We start from the raw sequence: 11,942 nt of genomic DNA on the forward strand, positions 1-11,942 counted from the left end.
TAATATAACATTTCTTATTCTACAGGGAAGGAAAAACCCCAAATAGCAATACATGTTGGACTGTCTCAGTTAAAAAGATATGTTAAGCTGAATTTAAAGAAAACCTAACATTGTAAAAGAACATAATGAATGATAATTCTGCACTGCATTCCAAGCACAGTGTTACTTTCACCAAACCAAGAAAATATATTAGACAAAGTGTATTTGAAAATTTCACTTTATTTTCAAGTTCATCACAAATATGCTTACAAAACAGAACATCCCAAACATACATATATTTTTTTTAATTTACACTCCGACTTATAAAAACTGTTAATTAGTGAAAATGTTGACCTTTATTTTTCATGTGCCTTTTGAAGTAATTGAACTAATGAGTAGAAAAGGCTTAAATGTGAAATGTTGTTAGTTTTCAATTTTCTAATAAAACTATATAAAGTGATTACTTTATTGAATTTAGTAATTTCTATTAGTACTACTGAATGTGACTTTAAGAGAAACTTCATTTTACTGAATATCTCAGTCTTTCTCAGTAACAGTAGAACTCTACTAGCAATAATACAGGGTAGTCTGGGGTGCTTAAAGCTGAAATTAAGAAATTTTTTAAGTAATAAAAATATATATGTAGCACAAGTGTAGAGCAGTATCCAGGGTTTAGAAAGTGGGGGATGTCTTCATGGTTTCATAGCTGACTACTAGCAAACAGGAATACAATGACCCCATTTAAATTCAAGAGAATTAAACTTTAGGTCATGAAATTTTAAGTATAAGATAATTAGATTCCCTCATTTGTATAAAACTGTTTGAAAATAAAATGGAAAGTCAGTCACAGGTGAACCATATGTCTAAAAGGAAACAGTCTAAGGTATAATTAATCTTTCCTAAAATGACAGTAAAGTTTCCAATTTCAATTGTTTATCTCATGTATGTCCTGTACTATTAACAGTTTTTGCTTCTTATGTTTTGGTGTTCTGTTATTTGACATATAAATTCAGCTATAAAATTAATAGTAAATATGATAGCTTAGAAAGCTGATTTATTAGCAACACATTTTTTATCACATTTTTGGGTATCACATATTGTCAAGGGTATACACTGTTAATGAGCATCAAGTGAATAGTCTAAAAGATGTATAATTTTATAAAGAATTAAACCAATAACCTGCATTCTAAGAAACAGATTTTGACATAGGTGAAGGCAACATGATAGATGATAATTCTAATTATTCCTGAAATACCATGTTTCAGATTTATTGCAATTATTAATAACTATTTTATTTGGCATGATAGAATATTTTCAGGATTTGGGGGATTCAGTATGCATTAATCATGTATTGGAAACTTTATTCACAGAGACTAAAGTGGTAGAGAATACCCTCATTAAATAAGACACAAGTATCCCTTTCTGCCAAGGATATTGCCAGTATAGGCATATCCTTTTAATTATTTGCTAAAATAGTACATATTGGTATATAATCAGGATTTGAGCACTCATGGTAGGAAATGTATAGCTTTCATGTCAAAATTATATCATCGTTGAAAATAAGATACATAATTTCTTAAGACATTATTATGTGTAATGGTTCAAATAGTTCAATTCAAATTCAATTCAAAACCAAATTCAATTTTTTTCTCCATACTAGATGATTTTACCTTTATCTTAAGAAAGATAACTTCATGGTATTGGGGCTTATTTAAACAAATATGTCTAAATATTGCCACAGCTTATTAATGAAGTAACAATAAAGAGACAAATAAAGACTGAAGTAGAAAACTGTTTGTCAGTGCCTCTCTTTAGAATTTTTTGATACTGCAAACAGCATACTCTGAAATACTCTTGAAAGTATATATCATATTCTTTAAGGGTTTTCAGTAGTGGAGCTCTTGGCTGTCTCAGTTGGTAGAGCATGTGACTCCTGATCTTGGGGCCTTGAGTCAAGCCCCATGTTGGATGTAGAGCTTACTTAAAATAAATTGTAACATTTAACATTCCAACATACATTTGTTGATTGGGCTTCTAAAAATGATGCTGGAAGAAGTCTGCAGTTAGAAATCTGTAAATTCTCAGTCAGTATTCAATACAAATATACAAAATTAGGATGGTTTACAAACATTTGCTGCTATTTTCAATGATATATAATTGTAGGCTAACTTCAGAGAAATAAATGATAAAAAGTGAAAGGCAGAAATTGTGAAGTCCTGTTGGTGACTTTTGCCTCCTCTCCTTGATTCAGGGTATACTACTACGCTCTCCTAGGGAATTGCAAACATTACTTCTCTGATTGAAAACTGTTCATTTTAAATGGCAAGTTTTATTCTTCAACTTGGTTTTAAATGTTAAAAAATGGGTGGCTTATATGAGACCTCGTATATACACATTACATAAATACTCATTAAGAACTCAGTGGGTGCCAAGTGATACTGAATTGTTTCATTATTTTGTGATTCACACTATGTGTAGACAGCTTGTCTATTTTGTTCATCAATACATCCCTTATGCCAATTATAATTTTGCCACATAACACTTGTATGGCATATATTGGTTTAAATGAATCTAATTGAATTAAGCATAAATCAAATAGACAATGAAAGGAGGGATTGTAAAGAAATTTCTCTTTGTAGTTTATGCAGAATAATGGAGTAGAACAAAATGTAAAAAATAAAAATTAAAAAAATCAAGCGGGACGGGCAACATCATAAGATGCCAAGGTATATTATATGTTCCATTATGTTCAACAAAGTTGCTAAACTTATAAATTACCACAGAAGCATAACTAGAAAGAGAAGGAAGGGAATTATTTGCTGAAAGTACATAAGCTCATATAAGCTAGCCTATCGGCTATTTCTGTGTATTATTTCCCTATAAAGACATCAACAGGGTTTAAAAGTAAAGTTTCTTTCTATATTAAGCAAGCATTAAAGACCAGTAAAGAAGACTCCCAGAAACTTTAAAATAATTTCTATCAAATAAAATTGCATTGCAAATAAAGATTCTAATACCCAAATTGGGGCTGAGTCATGTCTCAAGTGCTGGTGAAATTAGCATCTAGAGTTTGGGAGTATCAAGTTCTACTGGTAAAGTCCCTGAATGTACTCCCAATTACCAGGAGGCATTTTGAGGTGAATGAATAGTAAGCTTTTAGTAGTGGATAAAGACAAATGTTTCCAAAGCTTCAATAAAGCGAGGGAATAGCCTAGAATATATGTGAAATTCTATAATTAGTGTGGGTAACTTAAAAATATTGTATTTTAACATGTAAATAATAAATACTCATTAAAATAAGAGCATAAAACACAAAAGAGCGATATAAATAATGTATAATTTCAGTATGACAGCACTTCCCATATTGTATGATTAATATGCTAACTACAAAAACATACCACAATGATTGATGAAGAAAAATTTTAATACTTTCCTTTCATTTTAATGTCATTCTACCCACTATGGTAACTTAAGCAAATGATTAAATGAAACAAAGGACAAAATAGAAAAAAAAAAGCAATATTAGAAGGTTGAAGCATATCCTTCGCATCTTTGGGTAAAATATACAAATTATGGAGTTATTACTATTGTGGTTTGTGTTATGTTCTTAAATGTGCAATTTTACTTTTCTCTAGCTTCATTGAGATATAATCAACATATAACATTATGTAGGTATAAGGTGTACAACATGTTGATTTAATTAATTTATTTATTTATTTACTTAGAGAGTAGGAGAATGTGCAAAGTGGGGAGGGAAAAAGAGAGAAGGATAGAGAGAATCCCAAGCAGGCCCCGTGCTGCTAGCACAGAACCCAGTGTGTGGCTCGAAATCACAGATTGTAAGTGAGACTAGGATCTGAGCTGAGAGCAAAAGTCATTCCCTTAACAGACTGAACCACTCAGGAGCCCAGGAAAATGTATAATTTTAGTAAGCTAATTATTTTGTATTTTGTTTAATTCATATAGCCTTATCATGGCATCCCATCACATCACTATTCTTAATTTAGTATTGTTTTATATTGTGCTTTTATTTGTCAGGCACTTATGTAAATGTATTTATAAATATTGAGTCATTTAACCCTCAAAATAACCCCAAAGCTGGCTACTATTAACATTACAGATGATAAAATTGAGGCATAATTAGGTAAACTAATCTGTACAAGTTCAGGCAGCAAGTATATGGTAGAGTTAGAATTCAAACTCAAGTATTCTGCTTTTAGAATCTAACTTCTTAAAACAAAACACTATTGCAGAACTGTAAATTGCTACAAAAGTTTTAAAAATAATCTGGAAATATTTATCACAATGAAAATACATCCACATTCTGGCATTTTATGTTATTTAAAAGAGTTAGATGCATATATACAAACCCTGAGGATATTGGAAAAATGGAAATTCAGAGTAATATATTACAAAACTACTTCTGGAGTCTTTATTTATTTTTCTGCATGTACTAATTACTACTTTTACCCTACAATGATATTAAATTGTTGACAGTAATGTGGTATTTTCTGAGGAAATTTTCCTTCCTTTCCTGTTTCCTGAGAGTTTTTCATGGGTTTTTTTTTTTTGTTTCAATGAAATATTTACTCTTTCACAGAAACTTTAAGAAACACAAGAGATGAACATAGGGGAAGGGAAGGAAAACCCAGATAAAAAGAGAGGGAGGCAAACCATAAGATAACCACTCTTAAATAAGGAGAACAAACTGAGGGCTGCTGGAAGGAAGGCAGGTGGGAGGGATGGATGTCAAGGAGGGCACTTGGGATGAGCACCAGGAGTTACATGTAAGTGATGAATCACTGAATTCTACTCCTGAAACCATTACTACACCATATGTTAACAAACTTGGATTTAAATAAAATAAATAAATAAATAAAAATGAAATCAGTTTATCAAATTAAAAAAAAAAACTGGGGATAAGTTTTGAAATTGTTAATGTTGTTAAATATTCCACTTAAGAACACAGCATTTTTCCCATTTGTTCAAAAAGATTTTACAATCTTCAGTATCATTTTATGAATTTTTAATGTCCTCTTTCATTCATATTAAATATCCTTCTATCCTTGTTATTATATAATTTTGTACTTTTTAAATAAATTATTTCCTCATTCCCATTAAGTTCAGTCTGAAGAATCCAGTAGGGGTAAATGGTAAATTTACTGAAGTTTCTGTGATACTTCAAATTCCGCAGGTGTAGACTCATTGCAGTTTCAATCTTCTTCGTTAATTTTCTGGCTGCTATTTACTTTTTTTTTTTTTACTTTTGTTTTTTAATGTTTATTTCTGAGAGAGAGAGACAGACAGAGCATGAGCTGGGGAAGGGCAGAGAGAGGGAGACAGAATGTGAAGCAGGTTCCAGGCTCTGAGCTGTCAACACAGAGCCTGATACAGGGCAGGAACTCACGAACCATGAAATCATGACCTGAGCCGAAGTTGGACACTTAACTGACTGAGCCACCCAGGAGGCCCAATATGTTTTAAATATTCTCCCCAGTGAGTTTATCTTTACATTATATTTGTTTCTGATATAGTCCATTTTACCTTTTTTTGAAGGAAATATTATGAAGAATATGAACTAGGTGATCATAGATGAACATCAGGTATATATATTTATATGTAAGGCTGTATGTAAAAATCAAATATATATTATACATATGCAATATAATTGCATGTGTAAACATCAAAAAGACTAAGAAGATAGTTTGAATCTCTTCTAAATTTGCATCATTTAAAAACATAGTTCTTGGGATTTTTTTCTTTCCCCATATTATATATAATGTGCATAATTTAAAAATCAGAAGAAAAGTGATAGGTATTTAAAGAGTAAAACACTTTTGATAAAACATATGTAAAGAGACAATATAGGTAATTAAACACTGCCTCTCACAGGCATATCCATTTATTTATGCCTTTTCAACAATTGTGTCTATTCATATGCTTAAGTTCCAAGCAAAGTAATAGCCAATAAAATCTTGAGGGAAAAATACAGGGACACCTGCATTCACCCACAAATGGAATTTTTTTCCTTAAAAATGAGCTCAAGTTGCATGTTGATTTTAGTTCCTTTTCTAAGAATATACTGTCAAGTCATTGCTACACTACTTAAAGGAGGAATGATTAAATTCAGAAAGGGTTAGCTTAATATAATTCATCAAATATTTAGTATTAACTGTAGCTTCAAGCAATAGATCTACCTTATTTATCATAAATACAAATAAAAGAAAAAAATCAATAATACTGTTTTGAAATCTCTTTTCATGTCTGGAATGAATGAGTTTCCATGCTTTCAAAAACATATTTTAAATATAGTAGGTAGATATTATTGTGGTGTTATTTTTGTTATACTAACATTTTACTGTTGGAAAAAGGAGATTTTCCAATTATTTCTACCACATTTTAATTAGCATCCTAGATAGGACTAATTCTTGAAAAAATATTAAATTAAAATATTAGCTTCTTAAACAAACAAACAACAAAAAAAACCCTGGCCCTTTAAATGTCACAAGTCATTATAAAAGACTCTAATGTTCCTAAATCCTCCTCTTCATCTTGATTTATGACACAATTTTTCAAATTGAGATTCTAGAGTTAAAACAGAAAACAAAAACAAAAATCATGTTGGATTAGAATGAGGGCAACAATGTGAATAAAAGTTTCGTTCCTCTGATATTACTGTTATGAACTAAGATCCGTTACAGATTCTTCATAACCACTACTTTCTTCTTATAGAACCTTTTTAGTCCCCAAATCTGTCAGAAAAATACTCTGAAATTATTCTTGTGTACATTTAATTGCTTTTATATTTATAGAAATATTATAATTTTAATAAACATGTTGGAGGTAGTAGGAAGTCAGAAATATCTAAAATAACTCTAAAACTTCAGCATTAATTAGCTACATTTTGAAGATAGACCCCAATGTGATAACTTTTTCCTATGTATCTTTTAACTTATCATAAAATTGTAATGTTTACTTAATAAATAATGCTGCTCAAACTTAAACTTAATGGTTATAGTTTGATTTGGAACAAGTAATATGAGCATTTTTCATGTTTTGAGTTACTTGGAGTTAACTCTAGGTAAAATGGCATGTAATATTGATGTTGGAGAAGAAGTTAGAGGGAGTTCGTGAAATTTTCCCCCCCTCCTCCTCCCCCTCCTCCTCCAGTCTCTCCTGCATTTATTCCTACCATTTTAAGAGATATTTTTTTTATTTAAATTCAGTGGTGGGGCGCCTGGGTGGCTAAGTCAGTTGAGCGACTTAGGCTCAGGTCATGATCTCATGGTTTGTGAATTCGAGCCCCGCGTAGGGCTCTGTGCTGACAGCTCAGAGCCTGGAGCCTGCTTCTGATTCTGTGTCTCCCTCGCTCTCTGCCCTTCCCCCACTCATGCTCTCTCTCTGTCTCAGAAATAAATAAACATTAAAAAATTGTTATTGAAATTCAGTGGACAGACATGTAATCACCTGAGAGACACTGAATCAATTGAAGTGTAATTGACACACAATATCCTATTAGTTTCAGGTGTACATAATAGTGATTTAATATGTTTATGTATTATAAAATGATTCCCACCATAGTTATCATTTGTCACTGCACAAAGTTATTACAGTATTACTGACTATATTACCTGTGTTCTACATTACATCCCTATGACTTATTTATTTCGTAAATAGAAGATTATACCTGTTAATTGCCTTTTCTTATTTTGCCTGGGCACCAGTCCCTCCCCACTCTCTTAACCAAAAGTTTGATTCATGTATCTGAGTTTGTTTCTGTTTTATGTTTATTCACTTGTTTTTTTACATTACACATACAAGTGAAATCATATTTGTCTTTTTCTGTCTTAGTTCACTTAGCATGACACCCTTCACGTCCATCCATGTGGTTGCCAAAGGCAATATTTTCTTCTTTTTTAATGGCTAATATTCTATTGTGTTTGTGTGTGTGTGTGTGTGTGTGTGTGTGTGTGTGTGTGTGTACCACATTTTCTTTATTAACTCATCTATTGATGGACACTTATGTTGCTTCCATATCTTGGCTATTATAATCCTGCAATGAACATAGGGGTGCCTATATCTCTTTGGACTGGTGTTTTACTTTGTTGTTGTTGTTGTTTGGTTTGGTTTGGTTTGTTTTGGTTTAATTAAATACCCATAAGTGGAATTACTGGATCATATGACAATTCTGTTTTTTGTTTGTTTGTTTGTCTGTTTTTTGTGCGTTTTTTTTGCAAAATCTCTACACTCTGCACTGATTTACATTCTCACCAACAGTGAATGAAGGTTCTCTTTTCTTCACATGCTTGTTATTTTTTTGTCTTTTTGATAATAGCCAATCAGACTTGTGTGAGGTGATATCTCATTGTGGTTCTGATTTCTATTTCCATAAAGATTAGTGATGTCAAGCATCTTTTCATGTGCCTGTTGGCCATCTGTATATCTTCTTTGAAAAAATGTCTATTCAAATCCTCTGCTCATTTTTAAATCAGGTGATTTATTCTCTTGACATGAACTCATACAAGTGTTTTATATATTTTGGATATTAACCACCATGAGGTAAACAGTTTTCCAGTCTAGCTCCCATTTAGTAGACTGCATTTTTGTTTTGTTGATGGTATCCTTCATTGGACATAAGTTTTTAGTTTGATGTAATTCCTTCTGCTTATTTTAGTTTTTTTTTAAGTTTACTTATTTATTTTAAGAGAGAAAGAGAGGGGGGTGGAAAGGGAGAGAGAACCTTAGTCAAACTCCACACTGTCAGTGCAGAGATTGACGTGGGACTCGAACTAATGAATCATGAGATCATGACCTGAACCAAAGTTGGTCGCTCAACCGAGTGAGCCACCCAGGCACCCCTACAAGGATTTATTAAACTCCAAACACTTATATCCTATAAGCAACTAAACGTTTTTACTCTGAGTTCATAAAATAAAATCTCACACAAAAAGCCAAAGCTGATAGAATTGGTTTTCTTCATCCCCAACCCCTGCACAAACCTCTCCACCCGATTTTCTAGTTATATTAGTTGATTTGCCCTTGAGTCCAAGATAATAACTCTGGTATTATTCTTGGTTCTTCTTTCTTCTTAGGACCAATATCTAAATGTAAACCAGAGAATACTTTTTTTTTCTTATAAATGACAGCAGTACAAAAACCTGGGCAGTTCTTCTCATACCCAGTATCACTGTACATTCTCAGTACATGTTTTCCCTTTCCACTTTGAGCAGAGATGCACTTTCCACTCTCCCATATGAAACCAATTCATTCACTTGTGCAGTGGGGTCCATTCTGCTTCTCTACTTCAGAACATCATTCTACCAACTCTCCCTTGTCTTTTCTACACTAAAAGTTTTTCATTCAAGACTACATCATTTCTAGGGGTTACTGGGTGGCTCAGTTGGTTGAGCGTCTGACTCTTGATTTTAGCTTCAGGTCATGCTCTCAGGGTTGTGGGATGCAGTCCATGTTGGGCTCTATGCTGTGTATGGAGACTGTTTGAGATTCTCTCTCCCTCCCTCTGACCTTCTCCCCTGCTCGCTCTCTCTCTCTCTCTCTCTGTCTCAAATTAATTAAAATATGTTTAAATCTATGTCTTTTCCATCAGCATAGAGCAAACCAAACAAGATAAAGCAAAAATAAGTGTTCCCTTTTGCTTGAAAACTCTGCTGTCTTATGAGTTACTGTTATTTTCTCTATTCCTTTTATTCCGTCATCTATTTTTTATTTTTATTTTTTTTTTAATTTTTTTTTCAACGTTTATTTATTTTTGGGACAGAGAGAGACAGAGCATGAACGGGGGAGGGGCAGAGAGAGAGGGAGACACAGAATCGGAAACAGGCTCCAGGCTCTGAGCCATCAGCCCAGAGCCTGACGCGGGGCTCGAACTCACGGACCGCGAGATCGTGACCTGGCTGAAGTCGGACGCTTAACCGACTGCGCCACCCAGGCGCCCCCGTCATCTATTTTTTAAATAACTTAAATGCTTTACACATCAAAATTGGATTCACAAGTCCCCATTACCATACTCATCAATATTAACAAGTTTCCTAAATATGTTCTGCATTAGTTTTCTTGGTTATAAGTTGTCAATAATATAGAAACATCTTTAACATAAAAGTACATTTAATTGCATCTGTTTCCCATGAACACATTAGTCATTTAATGATTATTATATTGGCCATTTCCATTGGTTAGCAGGAGGCTCTTCCAGTTAAAATTTCCACTGAATCGTTTTTCTTGCCAGACTTAGTTCATTTTCAGCCTGAAGAATCACCTCTCCTAATTGGCCACCCTGAAGATGGTCTTCTAATCTCTTAACATCTGATTCCATTTAACCATGTTCAGTTTCTCATTCATAATCTGTTTTATACTCTTGATATGCTGCATTTTTAGGAATTTGTTCAAGAACATCAAGAATCTTTGTGTACAATATGCTTAGCCATTTGTGTGGACCCTCACATATAGCCAAACACACAAGGCCAGTGATCTTCTACAGCAAACCCACCATAATGTCTCCATGATCTCTTAAAACTACTCCAAAGTTTTCACCCAGACCACTACATAAGAACTAACTGTTGATATTGTCAAACAATTTATTAAACTATCTCTATTATAATGGAATCTACTTTTAAAATATTGCTTATAGAGAATATGATGCAATCTAATATTTGAATAATGTCTTTAAATGATCTTATCTTGCAGAAAGGATTGCTTGGAATATGTGTTGTGTATCCTTAAATATATTCAAATTCTTTTTCTGTCCTATTTCTTTGATAAGTTCCTTCAACACATTATTTAATAAAATTGGAGATAGCAGGCATTCTAATCTCATTCCTGATTTTAAGTGATATGATTGTCCTATTTCAGCATAATGTATGATATTAGCTTTCGGGTTTTTTTAATAAGATAGTATTTGATAATTTTTTTATTTTAATCTCAAATAGATTTTGATTTATAATAAATATATTTCTATTTTTATTGAGATAATCATATACTTTTCACCTTTAATATATTAATGTGAATTATATTAATATATGTCTAAAGTTATAGAGAGAAAACTGGTAGGAAAAAGTTAAATTTTATAAGACAGTAAAGCTATAATTTAAGTTCTAGCATTTAACTACAAAGCCTATGAATTTATCCATTACCATATATTATCAATAATCTTATGCTATGTACAGGGGACATAGGGCATAAAGTTGAAAGTAAAAGAATAGAAAATAAGACACGAATTTTTCTGTGGTTTCCCTATTATGTGACTAGATAAAGATTTTTTTTTTACTGTCTCTATTCAGTGTTACACTTTCAAGCACATCTTTGCATTATAACATGAATGCTACAATCCAAACAACCACTATAGTACTCATACATAGAGTCACAGATTTTTTTTCAATGAATGTTTTTTTTTTTTTTTGACAAAATGTACTCTTGTACCTAGTGGGTAATTAATTCAAGTAAATATATGAATAAATAAATTTCCATTTTTTAGGCTATAGACTTCAAATAATTCAGTTTTTTGACCTTAGATATTATTTTTATTAAGTTTTTTAGTTTTAAAATTAGTGTATACATGTAGTGTTATATTAGTTTCAGGTGCATAATATACTGATTCAGCAATCTATACATTACTCAGTGCTCATCGTGGTAAGTGTACTCTTTCATCCCAGTCACTTATTTCCCCCTTCCCCCCCACTCACCTCCCCTGCCATCACCATCAGTTTGTTCCCTATAGTTAAAGAGTCTGATTCTTGGTCCCTCGTTCTCTCTCTCTCTCTCTCTCACCATTTTTTTTTCTCTAAGATGATGTGAAGTTCTGGAGTCATAAAGTTTAAAGAATTTTACTTGCACATAATTTATTTGCATGTCAGGTCAGTTTAAAACACATTTACACTTATGGACTAATTATATACATTTACCACAACTTTATATTATTCAACTATTTGATAAGTCAAAGTATTTCT

The 11,942-nt window shown here is 32.3% G+C and overlaps 1 pseudogene; it reads right to left on the reverse strand.

Annotated features, from left to right (window-relative positions):
- Positions 1-10,150: 10,150 nt before the first annotated feature.
- Positions 10,151-11,176, reverse strand: LOC124519962 (NADH dehydrogenase [ubiquinone] 1 alpha subcomplex subunit 5-like; annotated as a pseudogene).
- Between the last annotated feature and the right edge of the window lie 766 nt (positions 11,177-11,942).

The sequence above is a fragment of the Lynx rufus genome, unplaced genomic scaffold, assembly GCF_022079265.1.
Source record: "Lynx rufus isolate CCGP_SWC_20201006 ecotype Redwood Valley unplaced genomic scaffold, mLynRuf1.p SCAF_3, whole genome shotgun sequence".
NCBI lineage: Eukaryota > Metazoa > Chordata > Mammalia > Carnivora > Felidae > Lynx > Lynx rufus.